The sequence below is a fragment of the Nannospalax galili genome, unplaced genomic scaffold (assembly GCF_000622305.1).
Source record: "Nannospalax galili isolate Female #2095 unplaced genomic scaffold, S.galili_v1.0 scaffold423, whole genome shotgun sequence".
In the NCBI taxonomy this organism is placed as follows: domain Eukaryota; kingdom Metazoa; phylum Chordata; class Mammalia; order Rodentia; family Spalacidae; genus Nannospalax; species Nannospalax galili.
In genome coordinates, this window is record NW_008350949.1 from 753769 (window position 1) to 775407 (window position 21639).

The window sequence follows — 21639 nt, forward strand, 5'->3', positions numbered from 1 at the left end:
TTTTATGTGTACAAGTGTTTTGCCTGCACATATGTAAGTGCACCTGTGTCATGCAGTACCCACAGAGGTCAGAGGATGGTGTTGGATTTTCTTGAACCTTTAGTTACAGATGGTTGTTAGCTGCCATGTGGGTGCTGGGATTCAAACCTGGGTCCTCTGCAAGAGCAGCCAGTGCCTTAACCGCTGAGCCGTCTCTCCAGCCCCACTTTCTAACTCTTTGTGGTTAGCCATTTCTGGTTCTTTTTCTTTCTATGTCCTTTTCTATTTTTTTCTGTTAGACAGTTGATGCCTTTTTGTTTGTGAGGGATGTAGTTCTTTGCATATTATGAAGATTTTCCATTTGTTTGGTACTAACTATAATTTTGTGTGTCTGTGTTTTTATGTAGACCATTTCAACACAAGATTTCTTTGCTCTGGAAGTGTTCAAAATATGATTACTTGGTAGGGGCATGTGATGGCTATTCTAGATTGTCAACTTGGTTGGACTGAGAAACGTTTGGGGATTAGTAAAGCATAATTCTGAATGAGTCTGCATTTCTAGGCATGTCTGGTATATTGGATAGCAATAGGGGATGGAATCCCTGCCCTGAATGTGGGCAGATTCGCACAGTAGGGTGAGAGCCAGGATTGAGCAAAGTTGGAAGTAGAGGCTCACCGATTCAGGCATTGTATTGCTCTGCTTCCTGGCTGCTATGAAATGAGCATCTCTGCATCATCACAGCCACCTGCTGCTGTTTTCTGCCTCGACACAGGACCAGAAACAATGGAGCAAATTGTCCATGGACTGGGACCTCTGAAACCATGGGCTAAAATAAATCAATCTTCCTTTTAAGTTTTTCATGTCACATATTTTGTGACAGTGACAAACAAGTAGCACAGGGTATTATCAAGGAATTTATGGATCACATCTCTGGCTTATGATCTTTCAAGTAATTTTCCATATTTAGTTTTATAATATATTGTTTTGAATATTGCTTTGTTTAGACCAAAAGCTTAGGCCTAGGCAGGTATGCAACCTTTCCACATAAAGCCTGCTTTAACATAGTCGACGCAGCATCTCCACAAAGGCAGACTGAGCACTGTGTAACCAAACATATGTTGAGTATCCGATGACCCACATCTTTTTCCTTAAGAAGGAAGTAGCTCTGCTTTATCACATTTGAGTATTTTGGTCAACAGTGTGGCATCTCGGGGATTTATCCAGCATGCTTTTCAGGGGTGTTCTTCTAGAAGAAGGCAGTCATGGAAAGGGAGCCAAGAATATTAAGTATTTATGCTCCTGTGTAATTTGGCTTCAGGAAACAAAATCAGTTTCTGATCAGCACTTAGTGCAAGATGAACTGACAGTTGAAAGAAGCACATTGGCAGATAATCACTGTGTCTAATACTGTGGTCAAATCTTTCACATGATATGTTTTACAGGCAGCTTGGAAACATTTTGCATGCCAGAAAAGATGAAAGCATTTGATAACTGCTTCCTGACAATCAAAGGACAAGGAGAGTTCTAGATTCTTTAAGTGCCCAGAATGTAATTCTGTATGTATTGCACATCATTACCAACTGTTTGAAATCAGCAAAGCCTCATTTAGGGCCCAGACATTTGGGAAAGCAGTATGTGGCTGCCTGAGGTGAATCGCTTAGAAACACAGGACAATAAGAAGCTTGAAATTTCTGGGGATTTTGTTCAAGTGTTTTTGTTATAACCTTTGAAGAGTGAGCTTCACTAACATTTTCTAAAAGGAATCGGGCTTGTTTAAATCATATCAATTTGTTTGTTTTCTTTAAGTTTTTCTTCTCTCAACACTTTCCTAATGAGCTTTCTGACTCCCATCACTCCTTTTTTTGTCCTTCAAATTTGGTTATTCTGTATCTATAAGCATAAGCAAAGGGATATTCTATCTTATTTCATCTTTTAAAATTTTAAACTGCAATAAAATTATACTAATTATTAATTAATTTATTCATATGTGTGCAACACAGCGTTCTGGCACTCTGTGGAGGTCAGAGGACAAGTTGCAGGAGACGGTTCTCTCCTTCCACCACATGGGTCCCAGAGGAGATGGAACTCATTTGGAAGTGTAGCAAAGGAAGCTAGGAGCAAACTCAGTTACTCCTCAATTTTCATGAAAATCTGATGAGGTTATAGGAAGGGTACAGAAGCTGGTCTCTGAGATGCTGTGAATAAGCCAGGTTTTGGACATATTCACACAAGTCAAAGAGTTGTTGGGCCTGCTACATTTGGTCGGCCCTGAGAACACCAAGACATCCCACCTGTTTAGAGAGAGGCAGAAACTGTTAATATTCTTTATCAGCTAAAAAGTTAGGTGGGAAGGATAGGAATTAGAGAAGGAGAGGGATAGAAGGCAGGGAGAGGGATTAAAAATGTTCTTTAAGAAAAAATTGAAATTAAATTGGAAACATTACTTTTATTTTAAAAATATTTTATTTATTATTTTTATTTTATGTGTATGAGTGTATTGCTTGCATGTGTGTAAGTACATCTGTGTCACATAATGCCCTCAGAAATCAGAAGATTTCCTGGCACTGGAGTTACGGACAGTTGTTAGCCTCCATGTAGGTGCTGGGAATTGAACCCAGGTCCTCTGCAAGAGCAGTCAGTGCTCTTAACTGCTGATCTGTCTCTCTAGCACAAAGCATTTCTTTCCTTAATGAAGTTACAAGAATTTCAGTTTAGATTCAGTAGTGACAGGGAGAATGCTAGATAGACAAAACTTAAGGTTATTTCTCATTCATGGCATTATAAATGAAGCTTGAGCTTGCACACACGATATGTTGACTCAACTCTGAAGTGATGGGGCTCAGGCTCTGGGATAAAGAATATGCTTGTGCTGGGAAACCATCTAGCAAAACTCTCAGAGGAATTTGAATCGAACCAAGTTGAGACTTTAAACGTCTTTCCAGGGAGATCCTTCCCTTCTTTGTTACAATGACACAGTCTGAAAGCTGTTCTAGACGGTGGAGCACCCCCCACCCCCCTGTCCTCCAAGTAAGTTCATGCTGATCATGAGAGCTAGAAAATGAACTGTCATGTGCACCAAAGTCCACGGAAACTGCTTCCTATTGGGTACGTTCATGTCTGAAGTTGCCATGCCAGACATCCAGTGCATAGCCGTCCCACCAAGCCCTTTAGATATTCAAACTTCTCCAAGCAAGCCCCCAACATTTCCGTTTGAAATCTTTCAAGACAAGCGTTAAAATAAATAGGACTTCTTTTTAAGTGGTTTTATTAGCAATATTAGTTATATACAATAACAGATGTCATTATATTTTCATTCAAATATATGATGTATTTTGATCATATTTACCCCTAATCACCCTCCCTTTTCCTCTCCCACTTCCACTGATCCCCTTCTGCTTCTTTTACCTTTATGTATGTATGTATGTATGTATGTATGTATGTATGTATGTGTATGTGTGTGGTGTGTATGTGATCCAATCAGTTTTCATTAGACTTGTTTAGAGAAGCATGGGAGAGTGATTATTTTACACATGAGCACCTTACAAGTGGCTCCAGCACTGAACAAACTCAATCTCAATCCTGCCCCCGTCTCTCTCCATTAACTACCCATAGATTTTGTTCCCTCCCTCCCACCTTTCCTTCCTCCCTACTTTCTTTTCTTTTCTTTCTTTCACAGGGTCTCCCTGTAGCCCTAGTATGCCTGGAACTCACTATGTAGACCAGGCTGGCCTTGATCTCACAGAGATCTCCTGCTTCTGCCTCTCAAGCACTGGGATTAAAGTTGCATGCCACCATGCCTGGCTGATCCTTAGTTTCTTTTTTCTTTCTTTTTTTAAACACTAATGTATTTTTTATTTATTTAGCATAATATAGAAGTAACTATAGATAGTTTTTTAAAATAAGGAACCCTAAGAGAGCTTAATTAGAGTTATATAGAATCACCATGTCAGTTATGAGGTAAAAATTGGGTACTGATTATATTATTAGTATTATTTTAATGATTTATTAGAATATGCTAGCTCACATTTAAAAAGAGTTTAGCAAAGGGTCAGGTTTACCTCTTTTTGATGTAAAACTCAAAGTAGGCTTTGGAAAAACATTGTAACAAAATGTTTCAGACTTATAACTTATGTATGTTTCAAAGACAGTAGAGTTACCATGAAAGGAACCTGAATTAACGTCGTATCTTTTAAAAATATTTTATTTATCTTTTTATTTTATGTTTATGAGTGTTTTGCCTCCATGTAGGAAAGTGCACCAGTGTCAGGCAATGCCCACAGAGGTCAGAAGAGGGTGTCGGATGCCCTGGAGTTGTTAGCTGCCATGTGGGTGCTGGGATTTGAACCCCGGGTCCCTGCAAGAGCTCTTAACCACTGAGCCATCTCTCTGGCCCTATCATGGTGTCTTTTAAGATAATTTTTCACAGCCTAACTTTGAAATGGATTACTAAAGCTTGGTGAACTTACGTCAGCTCACCCATTCGAACTAATATGTGACGTAGACAACTAGGTAGAACGTCAGTATTTTCATGTTGAGATTAGTTGGAAGGGTTAGTAAAGGTTTTTGGTCAGTTTGAATTTATCTTTCTGATGCAAAATCAAATGAAGACCACATTAAGACAGAAATGCTAGGTTTAGTCTGTGCTGTAGAAATCATTTACACTTAGCAAATTATCATAGTTATTTTTCTTTTAAATTTATGCTGCTTTTCCTTTAGGAAGTTGATGGAAAGGCATTGTATTTCTGTGGATGAAGTTAAAATTTTTTCAGTAAATATTCATGTTCTTAGTCCAGTTAAAAAGCACCAATATATTCACCTGTATCGAGCACTCAGTGCTGACATGGCTTATATTCAAGAATTCTACCTGGACCCGCAGAGCTGAACCTCTTCTGTGGGTTTAGGGAAGTTAAGAATCAATTTTATTCTTTTGCTATGAAGAAATAATCATTCTTTTTAAAATTACTCTACTTACAAAATGAAATAACTATTTCAGATGTACTCAATTGTTTTATGTTTTATGTTGGCTCGAAACAAAAGATTCAGATGTCTATTTGAACATTAAGAGTACATCTTGCTTCACAGATCTTAACAAAATAAAACTTGAGTTATTTAAAACTGTAGAACATGCCTATTTCTCTGTTATCTTCACTATAAACGGGCTAAAAATGTTCTTGGGAAGAATTAATGTTTTTATAATATTTTGCAGATGCAAAATGGATTTTTTGCTGATTGTTTTCTTTTTATTTCTTTTTTGGCAAGAGAACAGATAGGCTATAGTAGATATGTGTCTCGAAAAATATATTTGTGAGATATTCAAACTTTGGATGTTTCCTCCTAATTAGATGAGAATAAGTATTTCTGTGGTTTCGAGCAGCTGCAAGGATATTATGGAGAAAGAGCGAGGACTGTAGGTTGAGCTTAGCCAGCGATTCCACATGACCTTCATACTTGTCTTCAGGAATCACCAAATCATGTAATTTTTGGTATTTCTTCCTCAGGCTTTTTATATTAAACAACACTCAAGCTTTGATAGTTTGAAATGAAATGCTTCATGCCTGACAACACATGAACCCACACGCAGTATGAACCAGAGGGACCATATGAAGGCTAAGAACTTAATTGATAAGGGTCTCCATCTCTACTTTCCCCTTCCGCGTCATTCAGTGATGAGGAATTCAATGAGACCACAACATGCTATGAAATGTAAGCTCCGAGAACTTCCATTCATTCAATAAATATCTTTGAGTGTCACTTATTTTCTTTTCTCCCTATTTGTTTGGTACTAGAATCTGCACAAGGGCTGAGGAGATAGCCCAGTCAATAAAATGATGGCCTTGTAAGCATGAAGACCTGAGTTCAAGTCCTAGAACTCACATTTTAAAAAACCAGGCACACTTGTAATCCTCGTGCTTGGGGTCGGGGGGGCTTACTGGCTAGCCAAACTAGCCTACTGGGGAAGTCCTGGGCCAGTGAGAGAGACTTTCTTCAAAAACAAAGTGGACAGCTCCTGAGCAATGACACCTAAGGTTGTCCTTTGACTATCACATGCACCTACACCCATGTACCATGCACATATGTACCTGCACACATATGAACACACAAATATACACAGACAATCTGCACAAAAATCTGTAGCTATTTCTGTCTACAATAATTCTACCATGAGAGATATGGATTTGGTTCAACAGTTCATTATAAACAAATAAACAAAATAATGACAGAGGTGGTTGGGGAAGACCTAGACCACAACATGAGACTGGTCATTGTGACATGAAAATCACTGAGTCTTCCTGTTTTAGTCTAATCATCAAATAAGAGTGTCCTAAGAAACTCCCCTTCGCTCCACAATTCTAGAAATATAATTAAGATAATTATTGATAATTATTTTAGTATAATACAAAACACTGATGCTTTTGGCTTTTCCAGTGGTATGTAATTTTCTGAAATTCTTGTTTTCCAGCACTCTGAACGTATGTTATCTGATTGCATAATGTTTGACTGCTTTGAAGACTGGTAGGTATTTCCCAAATGAATGTGAGGCATATTTATTGAAGGATTATATCTCAGAATTAGGAATACATTCAAAGCTCAGTTGTCTGCTTTGAATTTCCTTATAGATAAATGAGGGGAAGTCAGGGAGCTTACAGAAAGAATATGACATAATTAAGACAAGCCAAGGCAATCCAGCATGGGCATTAATTTATCTCTTGCATTTTGAATGGTTAAGTTGGAAAATTTGGCTTTTCAGTAGTATTTACACGTTGGCTTAATTTTATCAATATCTAGAAACAGAAAGTTAGCTGTGGGCACACTATGGAACAAAGTGGTGGTGAGGCTAACATTTATTTCTTACTTTTTCCAGTTTCTGTTTTAAACTTTTTACAAATATTAACTCATGCAATCCTAACAATTCTCACTGACTTCCCCTTGAACCTCCATTTTCCACCTCATCTTCTAAGAATCATCGGGCGCTCTGGCGGTTCTTGGAGTCTGCTCAAAAGACGGCTCACACTTCTGTTAGTCCAAGGTCACAGTTTGGGGTCAAGGCCTTCTTCAGACAAAACTGAGCCACACTTCTCTGGGTTGTCTTCAAGCATCCTTAATAGGTGTAGACCCTAATTTTGATTCTTTGGCTGAGTTTGGGGTTAGAGAATGACCTAAGGGCTATCCTCCATTCAGACATGGAGTAATAAGAGATTTAATGTTATTTTGGTTTTTCTCTCTAGACTGAGGGGTGACTTGGTTTCATCATATATCTTTAATGACTTTCTGTTTTGTTTTTTAGATGGGGGTCTTACTATGTTGCCCAGGCTGGTTTTGAACTTATAAACTGAAATGATTCTCTCACCTTAACATTCCCACTGTTAGGTCTATGTGTCACTCTGCCTGGATTCCAGGTATATTCAAAACTTGTGTTGGATGGGACAAGAGGAGATAGTAGTTAAAAGAAAAACTCATCTTCAAGCATATAATTACACCCTAAGTCCATAGCTCCTATGAGTTTCTGTGGAGTCCTCCGTCTTAAAGGTGATCCTGTATCAATCTCATACATTTTCTAGGAAAGGGATAAGAATTAAGTTTCGAGGCCTCCTGAGAGCTTAGCACATTTCAGAGGTTTTCATTTACACTCACAGATAAAAGATGAGGAAATTGATAGTATTTTGTCCTGGTAAATAAAGAATGTCACTATCGTGAAGGAAAAGGAGGTGGAAGCCTGGAACCATTTGTTTAAAATTGATCAGAGAGGGAGATGAGGAGGCTTAACTTGTACAGGACAGAGGATGGTAAACACGGATGGACTTGATGGAGGGAGGGCTTGGTCTTAAAGGACCAGCCACAGGAGGGTAATGCAGAGAGGAAGGTGGCTTAAACTAGACTGAGAGTACTTTTAACTTAAGTGGTAGGTACTGAAAACACACTGAGTTAATTTCTGTCCTGCCTTCATGACAATATTACCAGTTGCTGATGTCTCCTTTCAAACTAAACTTGAGGAGCCTTGAGAGATGTGTTTGAGGTTATGATGCTTTTAATATAATACAAGTTCTCACTGTCAAAAGCTCAACATCTGCTTAAAAGCGGCTGTATGTATGATGCATCTTGCATAAATTACTTCTTTTAAAATTTCTTGAAGGTTGGCACATCTGGAATTTAAACTTTCTCTGGCTCCAACAGCAATAAGATCAGCTGACTCTTAAATGAGAACGATATAATTTGGAAATCTTAGGCAAGGAAATGAATCTGGGGAAGTGATAGAGAGCGGAGCAGAGAGTTGATAAAAACAATAATCGAACAAATGCCATGAGCCTGGCAGAGCTGTTGGGGGAGAAAGAAACAGGAGTCAGTGTAGAAGAAAAAGTGATTAGATGTTTGAAAAATAACATAGGTGAAGGATGACTTCAGTGAACTTCTGGGCTGATTCACTTCCTCCATGGATACTCCTGGCAAAAATGGATCTATACCTGGGAACGTACAGGAGGACTCTGCAGAGAAGGGAGGAAACATCCAACACTTTGTTCCTGGGACTTCCATGGAGGCCAGCTGATACAGATCCAGGCTGGACGGAGTTCAGAGACAAACGTGCACCTTTGCGCTCCTTCAACTTTCAACGTTAAAAATGCAAGTCATTGTGGACGCCCATGGGGAATGCACAGCTGTCTGGAAGGGTCAGCTCACTTCTTCCCAGAGGACGGTGATTCTATACTTAAGTAACAGGCTGTTTGTGCATGTTTGTGTATTCTTTCTATCTTCTTGCCTCCCCTAGCCTACTGGAGAAAACTTAGCTTTTGTGTTAAGTAACTGGAAAGTGTGTGGTGGGGGAAATGTGGTCGCTGATAGCCCTCCAGCCTTGAACATGTTATCCAAGTAAGTCGGGTTTCAGATGCTTCCTATGTGAAGTGGATGATATAGAGAAATACAAAAGCATTACACTATTCTTTCAGAACATCACTATCTTATAGAGATGAAAGTCTTTGTTGTATCACATGAACCATTCTTTCATTGTTGACAATGTTTTCTATTGGGAGAGAAACGATGAATATTAAAAAAAAAAAAAAAAGGAGCATCCAGTTTACAGTTTCTCTCAAATTCTGAAGGTTTGGAAATATTAGGCCTGAGGGTCATGAATGGAAAAGTGCTGGAGTTGAGCAGCAATGCCCCCTTGTGGATGGGGAACTGCCGCTGTTAGAGACTAGAGTGACATTCACATGTTGAAGCACTAACCAGACTGACTGATTGTGTTTGGAGATAAGGTCTTTAAGAATGCAATTAAGGTTAGGCAGACCTTCAGAGAGTGCCGATTTCTGGCCTCCCTCTGGCCTCTCTCTGACAGAGGGGCTGAGAACACAGGGGACTGCCTGAGAACCCCAGATCCTGCCTCCAAGTGGAGGTGAGCGTCCCCTAATTGCGCCATACCCATCCCCCTACCTGGGATTTTGTGAGGACCCTCCCAAGGCCCCAAGGCAGATCTGGCTTTAAGAATGCAATTAAGGTTAGGCAGACCTCCAGAGAGTGCCGATTTGATTTCTGGCCTCCCTCTGGCCTCTCTCTGACAGAGGGTAGGGTAAGGTTGAGATCCTAGAGGGTGGACTGCCTGAGAGCGCTCAGATCCTGCCTCCACATGGTGAAGGAAGCCTGAGTGTACCTGACTGGAACCTGAATGGGGCTTCTATGGACACTCCTGAATAGCGGATCTGAAGCCATCAGTTCCCTCCAAATTAAACCTGAGAGAACCTGAAGCCTGTACCAACCAGGTTTGCATAACCAATAAAGAAAAGAGCTAGGCACCCGGATAATACAAACAGAAGCATACTTCAACTTAATTCTCATATCAGAATCATAAACAACAAAAGAAATTCACATGTCAAAATCACAACGAAAGAATAATAAAATGGAAAGCCAAAACACTATGTCCCCACCAAACTCCTCTAATCCTGTAGAAGAGTTCTACAAGGAGAACCCCCTAGAGATAATCCTGGACACTGAATTTAAAAGAACAATCATAAACACGATCAAGGAATTCAACGAATTTAAAGAACACACGAGCAAACAAATCAAAGAACTAAAAGAAGATAGCAACCAACTTCTGAATGAATTCACAAAAGAGAAACATTGAAGAAAACTCAGGCAGAAATGAAGAGGACGTGCAAAACTCAATAAGCCAACTTGAAACAACAGGGGAAAGCCTCACCACTAGAATGCATGTAATAGAAAACAGAATGTCAACACTAGAGGATAAAGTTGAAGAACCGGACCACTCAAGCAAAGATTATGGAAAAAATTTAAAAAACACAGGAATGGAATATGCAAGAGATGTGGGATACCATGAAAAGACCAAATCTATGGATCACAGGAATAGAGGAAGGAGAATTCCAGGTTAATGGTGTTGACCAGATGGTAAACAGGATTGTAGAGGAGAATTTCCTGAAATTAAGGAAAGCCATCCCCATACAAACACAGGAAGCACATAGAACACCAAACAGGATCAGAAAAGAAACTCCCATGACATATCATAGTACAAACACTAAATGTACAGAACAAAGAGAGAATACTGAAAGCAGCAAAAGAATAACAAGTCACATACAAAGGAAAGCCCATCAGAATTACAGCTGACTTATCAGTGCAAACTATGAAAGCCAGAAGAGCCTGGACCAAGGTATTTCTAGTGCTAAATGACAATAGATACCAGCCCAGAATAGTTTACCCAGCAAAAATGTCAATTACAGTTGAGGGGGAAAGAAAAATCTTCCATGACATAAATAGCCTAAAAGAATACATGTCCACAAAACCAGCCCTTCAAAGAATACTTGAAACAATACAGAGAGCAGAGAGAGAAACAACTATACCCCAGGGGCAATGAAAGAAAATAAATACAGGAATAATTGAGGAAACACAAAATTAGACAGAACACAAACAGCAATCAAAATGATGGTACCAATATACATCTTTCAATGATAACCTTAAATATCAATGGACTGAACTCCCCAGTCAAAAGTCACAGGCTAAGTGAATGGATTAAGAAACAAAATCCATCTCTTTGCTGTCTGCAAGAAACCCATCTCACCTTCAAGGAGAAGCACTACCTTAAGGTGAAAGGATGGAAAAGAAATATTCCAAGCAAATGGCACTAAGAAACAAGCAGGGGTTGCAATTCTAATATCTGACAAAATAGACTTCAAAGTAAAACTAATCAGAAGAGATAAGGAGGGCCACTTCATTCTGATCAAAGGAGCAGTTAATCAAGAAGATATTACAATCCTTAACATATCCACCAAACTCTGGTGCACCAAAATTCATAAAAACAACACTACAGGACTTTAAGACACAGATTAACCCCAACTCAGTAATAGTAGGGGACTTCAATACCTATCTCCATTAGACAGGTCAGCTGGACAAAGAATAAACAGAGAGATGTCTGAATTAAATGATACCACATATATCAAATGGACTTAACAGATATGTTTTGAATATTCCACCCAAGTACCAAAGAATACACTGTCTACTCAGCACCCCATGGTAATTTTTCCAAAAATCGATCACATACTGGGCCACAAAGCAAACCTCAACAAATACAAAAAAATTGAAATAATCCCATGCAGTCTATCAGACCACAATGCAGCAAAGCTCAAAATCAACACTGAACAAAGCCCTGGTCACTACATGAACTCATGGTGATTGAACAACACACTCCTAAACAATGAGTGGGTCAAAGGAGAAATTAAGAAAGAAAGAAAAGAATTCCTGGAATTCAACAAAAAGGACCATACAACACAACAGAACCTCTGGGGCACTTTAAAAGCAGTCCTAAGAGGGACGTTTATAGCTCTAAGTGCCTACATTAAAAAATTAGAAAGAGCCCAAATAAATGACCTAACATTGTAACTCAAGACCCTGGAAAGGCAAGAACAAATGAAACCCAAACCCAGCAGAAGAGAGAAAAAAAAAAAAAATCAGAGCAGAAATTAATGAAATGGAAACAAAGAAAACAATACAAAGAATCAATGAATCTAAGAGCTGGTTCTTTGAAAAGCTAAACAACATAGACAGACCCTTATCCCAGTCAACTAAAAGAGAGAGCAAATCCAAATCAACAAAATCAGAGATGAAACATCACAAGAGACACCCCAAAGATCCAGACCATTATAAGGGAATACTTTAAAAACCTATATGTTACCAAATTTGAAAATCTAAAAGAAATGGATGGATATCTAAAGGCATGGGAACCACCAAAACTAAACCAAGAAGAGATTAACAGCATACAACAGTTTAAACAGACCCACAACATATAAGGAAATTGAAACAATAATACAAAGCCTCCCAACTAAAAAAAGTCCAGGCCTAGATGGATTTACAGCAGAATTCTAGAAAGAAGAACTCCAACCAATACCACTTAAATTGTTCAAAATGATAGAAACAGAGGGAGAACTCCCAAATTCCTTCTATGAAGCCAGCATCACTCTGATACCCAAACCAGGTAAAGACACAACCAAAAAAGAAAACTATAGACCCATATCCTTAATGAACATAGATGCAAAAAATCTCAACAAGATACTTACAAACCGCATACAGACACACATCAAAAAGATCATCCACCACGATCAAGGAGGCTTTATCCCAGAGATGCAGCGATGGTTCTATATACCCAAGCCAATAAATGTCATTAATCATATAAATGTACTCTAAAACAAAAGCCACATGGTCATCTCAATAGATGCAGAAAAGGTTTTTGACAAAATCCATCATGCATTTATGTTCAAAGTCCTAGAGGGAATTGGACTGCAGGGAACATGCCTCAACATAATTAAAGGCATATATAACAAACCCACAGCCAACATCATTCTAAATGGAGAAAAACTGGAAGTATTCCCATTGAAACAAGGAAACAGACAAGGCTGTCCACTATCTCAATTCCTTTTCAACATAGTGCTTGAAACTCTTGCTAGAGCAATAAGACGGGAGAAGGAAATTAAAAGGACTGCTAATTATAAAAGGAGAGGTCAAACTATCACTTTTTGCAGATGATATGATATTATACCTAAGACACCCTAAAAGTTCCACCAGAAAATTCCTGGAACTGATCAACACTTTCAGTATAGTGGCAGGTTATAAAATCAATCTACAAAAATCAGTAGCTTTTCTATATACCATTAACAAGAAATTGGAGAAAGAATACAGGGAAATGCTCCCATTCACAATTGCTGCAAAAAAATTAAAATATCTTGGAATAAATCTGACAAAAAGAGATTGAGGAAGACACCAGGAGATGGAGGGACCTCCCATGTTCATGGATTGGAAGACTTAATATTGTGAAAATGACCATCCTACCAAAAGCAATACATAGATTCAATGCAATCCCAATCAAAATCCCCATGACATACTTATGGAGGCACAAAACACCTCGGATAACAAAACAACCCTGAGCACTAAGAGCAATGCCGTGGAGATTACTATACCAGATTTCAAGCTGTACTACAGAGCTATAGTCATAAAAACATGGTACTGGCACAAAAATAGACCCATAGACCAATGGAACAATATTGAAGACCCAAATATGAGAACATGCTATTTCAGCCACCTGATATTTGACAAAGGGTCCAAGAATATTCACTGGAGGAAAGACAGCATGTTCACCAAATGGTGCTGGCAAAACTGGACATGGAGGCCCCATGAGATGGACTTGAACCAGTGTCCTCTTTATAAGAGGAGGGTCAACTCAGAGGAAACATCTCATTCATGCTTTCAAGTGAAGGGGGCTCCTCCCAAGCCAATGTCACCCCTGAGGAACAGATCCTCAAACGACCTTAAGAATAAAATTAAATTGGTTTATTTGGGCCAACTCTATGGTCTTAAACACCCAAAAGGAAAGTATAACCAAAGAGTAAAGTCATCAGTGTATTTCTTTAAGAGTTCAAGGATTACACTTCTAGACATTAGGTTTAAGTCTGTATAAAAAATTATTTAAACAATTATTTATCATTGATGATTTTGTTCCTAACCAGAAAGTGCTGCTCAGGTGTAAGACTTCAAATCTTGGTCTGCAATACTGTAGTGCCCATCTGTAGCTAAGGGAGACAACCCACTATTGTTCTAAAATGATGGAAATGATGGATAAATTTTTCTCCCCCTATCTAGAAGCCTTTGAGAGGGAACTGACACTGATTCTAACCACTCCAACAGCTATCAAAATGCCTGAAAGCAAATCCTGAATTCATCGCTCTAGAGTCTAGCCCTGAAAGACAAAAGAAAAATGAGGAGGAACCCAATAGAGGGATGCTTTTGGAAGCCCTTGTCAGAAAATTCCAATGGACTCTCAAAGGAACATTTGAAAATTGCCCTGGTCTGACTTTTTTCTAGTTCCCTGTCTAGAACTTGTAATGCTAATTACTCTTGCCTTTACTTCTCCTTCACATCTCCTATTCACCAGTCAAAGACTTTCTTTTCCTCCTTGATATAAGAGTTATGCAATTTGGGCATCTTTTAGATAGACCCACTGAAGGGTGCTCCAATTGCCTCACCCTGCGTTCCTGTTCAGCATGGAAGAAACTAGAGTAGTCTGCGTCCTGATTCCCTATTGGCAATTTGTGTAACCTCTTCAGAGGATGGTGTGATAATAATAGGAGGTAGGAATTTGCTAGGCAGTTAGGGTAAAAAGACCCCGAAGAAAAGTAACCAGTTTCTTTGCTAAAACTCACAATGTCCTTGGGGCCTCTTAGCAACATACTCCATCCCAAAGGCCAAAAATGTCGAAAATATTTGGGAGCTTTCATCTAATCCTTAAAAGATTTTAGGGTTTCCTCTTCAGAAGGGGGAATGTTTGAGTAGCCAAAAGCCCCATAAAAAAATTAAAGAAGAAGAAAGAGTACATGAAGTTATCAAAAAAAAAAAAAGTGATGGGGAGATATGGGAGGGGTTGGAGTGGAGGGAGTGGGCATGGATTTGATCAAAACACCTTATATGCATGTATGAAATACTCAATAAATTATTTACTAAAAAAACTAAAGCCCCCTCCCCCCCAAAAAACAAAAAAAATGCCATTAAGTTTAAATGAGGTCATAGGAGTGAAAGTCTCAATCTGATAGAACTAGTTTCCTTATGAAAAAAAACAAGGAAGCCAACAGGAAACCCACAGAGTAGAAGAAAATGTTCCCCAGTTGAACACCCAGCAGGGGATTAATATCCAGAACATACAAAGAACTCAAAAACAAAGAAACAAGAAAACAAATGACTCAATAAAAAGATGAGCTAAGGACCTGAAAGAAAGCTCTGAAGCAAAGAAATAAAAATAGCTAAGAAACACCTTAAAAAGTATTTGACATCATTAGTAATTAGGGAAATGCAAATCAAAAGCACTTTAAAAGTTCACCTCACCCCAGTCAGACTGGCCAAGATCAAGAGAACAAAAGACACCAGATGCTGGCGAGGATGTGGAGAAAAGGGATGCTCATCTACTGCGGGTGGGGCTGCAAACTCGTGTAAGCACTATGGAAAGCAGTGTGGGGAGCTCTTAAAAACTCAAAACGAATCTACCGTATGATCCACTCCTTGGCATATACCCAAAGGACTCGTCCTACTGTAGAGACACTTATACATCCATTTTTGTTGCTGCTCTTTTCACAATAGCTAAGAAATGTCCCTCAACTGATGAATGGATAATAAATATATGGCACATTTATACAATGGAGTTCTACTCAGTGGTAAAGAAAGATGAAATCATGAAACTTGTAAATGGAACTAGAAACTGTTATATTAAGTGACACAGACTCAGAAAACAAGCAACATATGTTCCATCTTATTTGTAGATTTTATCACGAAATCCTTACATGTGTATATATGTATTTGCTATGACCATAGGAGCCAGGAAAATGGAAAGAAACCATGTAGGTAAAGGGAAAGGAAGAGCCCGAGAGGGGGATAGTAGGGAACAGATGTTATCAAGGGGGAAATGGGGAAAATAGAGGTATTCAATGGGGAAGGGAGGAGGGAAGGACATACAGGAACCTTGGGGATAAAAGGGAAGAAGGAGCTCAAAAGAGGGAGGATAATAGGAGACAGGTATTATCAAGGGGAAAATGAGGGTACTTTAACTGGGTAGGGAAGAGGGAGGTTAGACAGGAACAGAGAGAGGAGGGACATATAAAGCTTAAGTGGTGTGAATAACCAGAGGAAAATGTAGTAGTTCAAAGTCCTACTGAAAAATACAGATACAGTATCTGAACATGAGTGCATGTGTGTACCTCAAGTCTGTGTAACAAGAAACACAGTGCCAGACCAAAGAAACCTTCCTTCAAGTTACTGGTCAGGGTGGTCCAAGAGACTCCCAAAAGAACAACGCTACTGCCGCAGCCTTTGATCACCTCCCAGAACCTGAAGGTAAGACCCTTGGCTGAAGACAGGACATATTTTGGACACAGGACTTGGAGCAATCGAGCCGCAACTGGCCTGGAAGCCTCCTCCCTAAAGACTAGCTGTCATAGTTCTGGAGGGTACTACGCAAGCTGCTAAGGGAGGAAAAGTAATCAATAGTTCTACCCAAGGTTTAAAGCCTAATAATCACAACAATGACCAGCACAGTATGATGCTTTTATCTTGGGGGTAATCAGCAGCTATCTATTGGACTTAAAGCCCTCTCAATGGGAGGGAATTCATATATGGCAATGTAAACACAGCCAAATACATATGACTGGAGAGGTCCTCATAGATGCTAGAGAAAACCCTACCTCTATCATATCCTTAGACAAATGTAATTTCTTATTGTATGCTAAATATTGACCCTTATATTTACAGACAAGTGTACCAGTCACCACTCATCAAAGAAGCTTCTTTTTGCAGCAGGCAGAGACTATTACAGACTTCCACAGCTGGTCACACCCAGAGAATAAGTGTCTGAGAGATGGCCAGTTCTAAGTTCTACACTGGAACCTTATGACTTATGACTTGAACTTACACTTAGGACTCATGGAACATGGCAGAACGGGGGTAGAGAGAGTACTAATGCATCTCTCAACTCTCACCAGCAAAGCTTCCTCTTGCAACAGAGTGCATTGCACACATTAAACCTTAACTGGGAAAGTGTCGAGAATAAGAATCTGCAGAGTATGGGTCCCCATATTAAGCCTCACCCACCCACAGCTCAGGAACCATTGCAAAAGAGGGGATGGAAAGATTGTAGGAGCCAGGGTTGGTGCGTGATCATAAAGAAACAGTCTCCAAAGCTTCTGGGAACTTGCTCATACTAACTTATAGCAATAATGTCAGCATGCATAAGACCCATGCAAACTCAGACAAAAACTCAGCACTGAACTAGGGAAATGGGCCACAGGCCCATACCTTAGCTGAAGATCTATGGGCAGCTGATTACTGCTGGGTGAGGGAAAGTTGGTCTTCTTTAAGGGAGCTACTCTAGATAGGCCGACTAGACTCCAGTGGATGAACCTGCACTGAGGGACATCTAGGCACATAAACTTGACTCTACAGGTCTTAACATATATGATAGAATGCATGAAATTCTGTAGGAGGGCTGGGGGGTGTGGATGGGGGAGGGGGTATAAAGATGATTAAATTGTTTTGTGTGAAGTGCACAATAGTTCACTAAAAATCATACTTTGGGAAAAAAAGAACTAGTTTTTAAGAGGATCTCTCTCCCTCTCCTCTCCCTTCCCCTCCCCTCCTCTCCCCTCCCCTCCCCTCCCCTCTTCTCTTTTTCTCTGGGTCCATTTTCTCTGCCACACAGAGAAATGGCCTAGGCAGTGGCAGCTAATTACAGGCCAGGAGGGGTGGCCTTACCAGAACCTAACCCTTTGTGTGTAACTTCTGTGGTATTTGAATTTGGGACTCTGCTATGAACTTAAGAGTTAAGAGCAAAGATCCAGTTGCTATACTTTGTCTCCTGGCAGAGACAGAAATGATCTGTAACAAAGGCTGTGGCATGAGACATGTACAGTTTGGTATCAATGGACAGAACTGACGATGGCTGGGAAGTGAGGGGGAATACGGCATTCTCATTTGGGAGGATGAAGCATGAGTGTTTCCCTAACTGGAATTCTTCTTCCTCATAATCACATCTGTATACTAGACCTCAAGATTTCATGAGGGACAAGTTACAGTGAGTTTAATAAATTTTGGTTTCTAATCCCACAAAGTAATTTTATATTTAAAACACTTATAAAAATGCATCTGCTGGTTTTCTCCTAGTCTTTCATGTCAAGGGGAAAGTTTATTTTAGGATTTGAACATTTTAAGAGGCTATCTCCAGTTTCAATTAATTAGAACTGTTTATAATTGCAGACTGTGAATGCATAATGGAAAAGACTGTATGTGGGCTATGCTAGAATCAGAGCTTAGAGAGAAACAATTTCTTCCCATATGAAAAGAAAGAAAGCTGTATTTAATGAGCTTACCAAAATCCATATATCTATCTATATATATCAGAATATACATAATGTATCTCAGAAAAACCAACAAGAAGTCAATCCCAAACCTAGTACATGGCAAGAAATAATAAAGATTAGGGAAGATATTAATGAAATAAAGGCTAAAAAAATACACAAAATCAACCAAAGAGTTGGTTGAAACTGGTCATATACTGACCTCTATGGTTATTGGAACTGGGGGCCTGATCTCAGTGTTCTCTGGGGCTGCCAGAGCTAATGGCCTGGTTTCATGGTTGATAGTGTATTTCAAGTTCTAAAAGACAATAAATTCCAACCCAGATTATCATACCCTGCAAAACTCTCTGTCATAAATGAAGGAGAAAGAAAAGCTTTCTGTAATAAACATAAATATAAACCAAAGTAATTGATGACCACTAAGCCAGCAAAACAGAAGATACTTAAAGGAATTCTACACAGTGAAGAAGAGAGATAAACACAAATGGAGTCACAGGAAAGAACAACCAGCAGAAGATAAGAACATGGCTTAGGAAAGTACCAAATACTGTAAACCAACAAAATGAGAGGAATTAATATAGACCTTTCAGTACTCTGAATCTCTGAATGACAGCAGCCTCAGCTGACCAACTAAAAGGCACAGGCTAGCAGATTGCACAAAAAAAATAGGGCCACCTATTTGTTACCTGCTAGAAACACACCTAATTGTCAAAGATAAACATAGCCATAGGGTGAAAGGATAGAAAATAATCATTCCAAGCAAATGGAACTAAAAAAAAAAAAAAAAAAAGCCAGTGTAACCACACCAATAGTTGACAAATTGGACTTCTAATCAAAATTATTTAAAAGATATACAGAGGGATGGAGAGATGACGTAGCAGTTAAGAGCACTGGATGCTCTTGCAGAGGACTTGGGTTCAGATCCCAGCACCCACATGGCATCTAACAACTGTTTGTAACTCCAGTTGCAGGGGATCTGATGTCCTTTTCTGACTTCTGTGGGCATTGCATGACATGTGTGCACTTACATTCATGAAGGCAGTATTCTCCTACACATAAAATAAATAAATTAATTAAAAAACAAAAGAGATGTACAGAAAGTAACTTCATATTGTTTAAGGAAACACTCCATGAAGAAGATGTGGATATAACAATTCTAAGACTCTCTGCACTAAACATCATCATACTGATTTCATGAAGCAAGCACTACTGGATGTAAAGGCACACGTCAACTGAACACAATAATAGGGAGGTCCTTGAACACCCCATTCTAATCAATAGATGTGTCACCAGAACAAAAAAAAATTAACAGAGAAACATCAGTATTAAGTGACTTTATAGGCCAAATGAACTTTACAGACATTTATAGAATAGTCCACCTACGCACTGAAGGACATACATTCCTCTCAGCACACCATGGATTTTTTTTTTTCTCCAAAATAACATTTTAGAACTCACATAATAACTAGCACAACTCTTCCTGAACATTCACACTCTGCCCAGGGAAAACTTTTGCTCTATCCTTTGTCCCCTGAATAGTTAAATGTAATCACATTACTCGGTGGGTTAAAGATGGTATTTGTGTGGTGATTAACTGACTTAAAGGATCAAGATGACTACTTGGGGAGCCTGACAGATTGGGATTTTACTTAAAACGTTGGGCTTTTGTCTTGAGCTATATCGAGTGTCACACAAAAGTTATTGATTCTTATAAATATTGATCTGGTCTTTATAATATTTACAACAAGTATTTTTATGTTTTTCATTGAGTAACATCTCTACCTGCTGAATAACCACTGCCTTAACAATAGGAGAAATTCCAATTAAAAAAATCATTTCAATCAGAGCAATTTATACTAAATTACATAATAGTATAGAACTTGTTCTTCTAATAATCATAAACTTATTTTGCTAAACAAATACTGAAATCTATTGTGTCTATATCTGAAACCCTTTAGGTTTATGAGTAAATGAACAACTGCCAACTGCCACTAATAAAATTGTGAGTTTTTTCACAGTAAACGCCTGAGGAACAAAGATGACCAAGTGATTTCATTACTTGAGAGAAGACTTTCTCCAGCCTCAGAGGAAAATGTATTTTATATTTCTTAAATTCTTTTGTATTTAAAAGACATTAAAATTTTTGCTTTGCATATTCCTAATTAATAAAAATTATGCTAATCATTATTTTCCTATGACTGTAGGTAAACATGACATTGTGTCCTTATTTTAACTACGTTTTCGATATGACTGCTTGCTTACCCAGACTCTACCTTACTTAAACCAAATCTTTGTATTTACAAGAATATTAACTGGATCCAACAAAGAAGATTGCTACTCTTCTAACTTTAACTCAGTTTATTATAGCTAGAGACACCGAAATATTTAATTAACTTTTCTAATCTAAAGTAAAACACTTGATTCCTTCATCTGCTTTTATATCTTTCAGGCATGCTGTTTTCTTGTTTACTTTAATTTTAAAATGGTATATGTAAATGTTATGTCAGATCAGTTGACAAAAAATCAGGCTGAATTATGATAGCTAATAGATTAATATGACCCTGAAATTCCTTTCTTAGTGCCTTTATTAACTATTTCTCTCCCCTGAAGAGCTGCTGTCCTGACCACCAAGCCTCATCCTTATCACAGCCTGGGAGAAGCTCCTTGCCATGCTGAGCATGAGATAATGCCTGCCATATGTGGAAAATGTGATGTTTGACCAATGGGAATATGAACTATCAGCCCTGAAAATGCTACATCTGTGTTAGAACTTAAAACAAGCTATGCCTGTATTGCTAGAACTCTATTGGCTAGTATCTATGAGTATTGAGAGTTAGAATACTACAGATCCAAATTCAAAATTATCTTGGGTTACCTTAACCTTATTTAATAGCCAATTACCTACCTCTGTGTTTGACTTAACAGTCTTGTGGTGGGAGCTCCAAAACTGCTTAATGGGATTAAGGATAGCCACAGCCACGCTATTAAAATTTATCTTTCTGAAAGAGCCGGAGGTAGTAGATGACTGTTGCAAAACATAGTTTTCCAGACTGACAAGAGCTTATGATAGCTGTGACTGCACATACAAGATCGGCATGAGATCAAGCCAGCTGACATCCCAGTATGGATGGGGTTGGGGGGTCATGAAATGCCACCTCTAGCTAGGAGTCATTAGCAACTAATGGCTCCTGGGGTGAGGGAGCATCAGTTTTCTTCTGGAATCCAGCCTGATAGGCTTGCCCGTGGCGCAGCACTAAGTAGACTCGGTGAGCTTAAGAA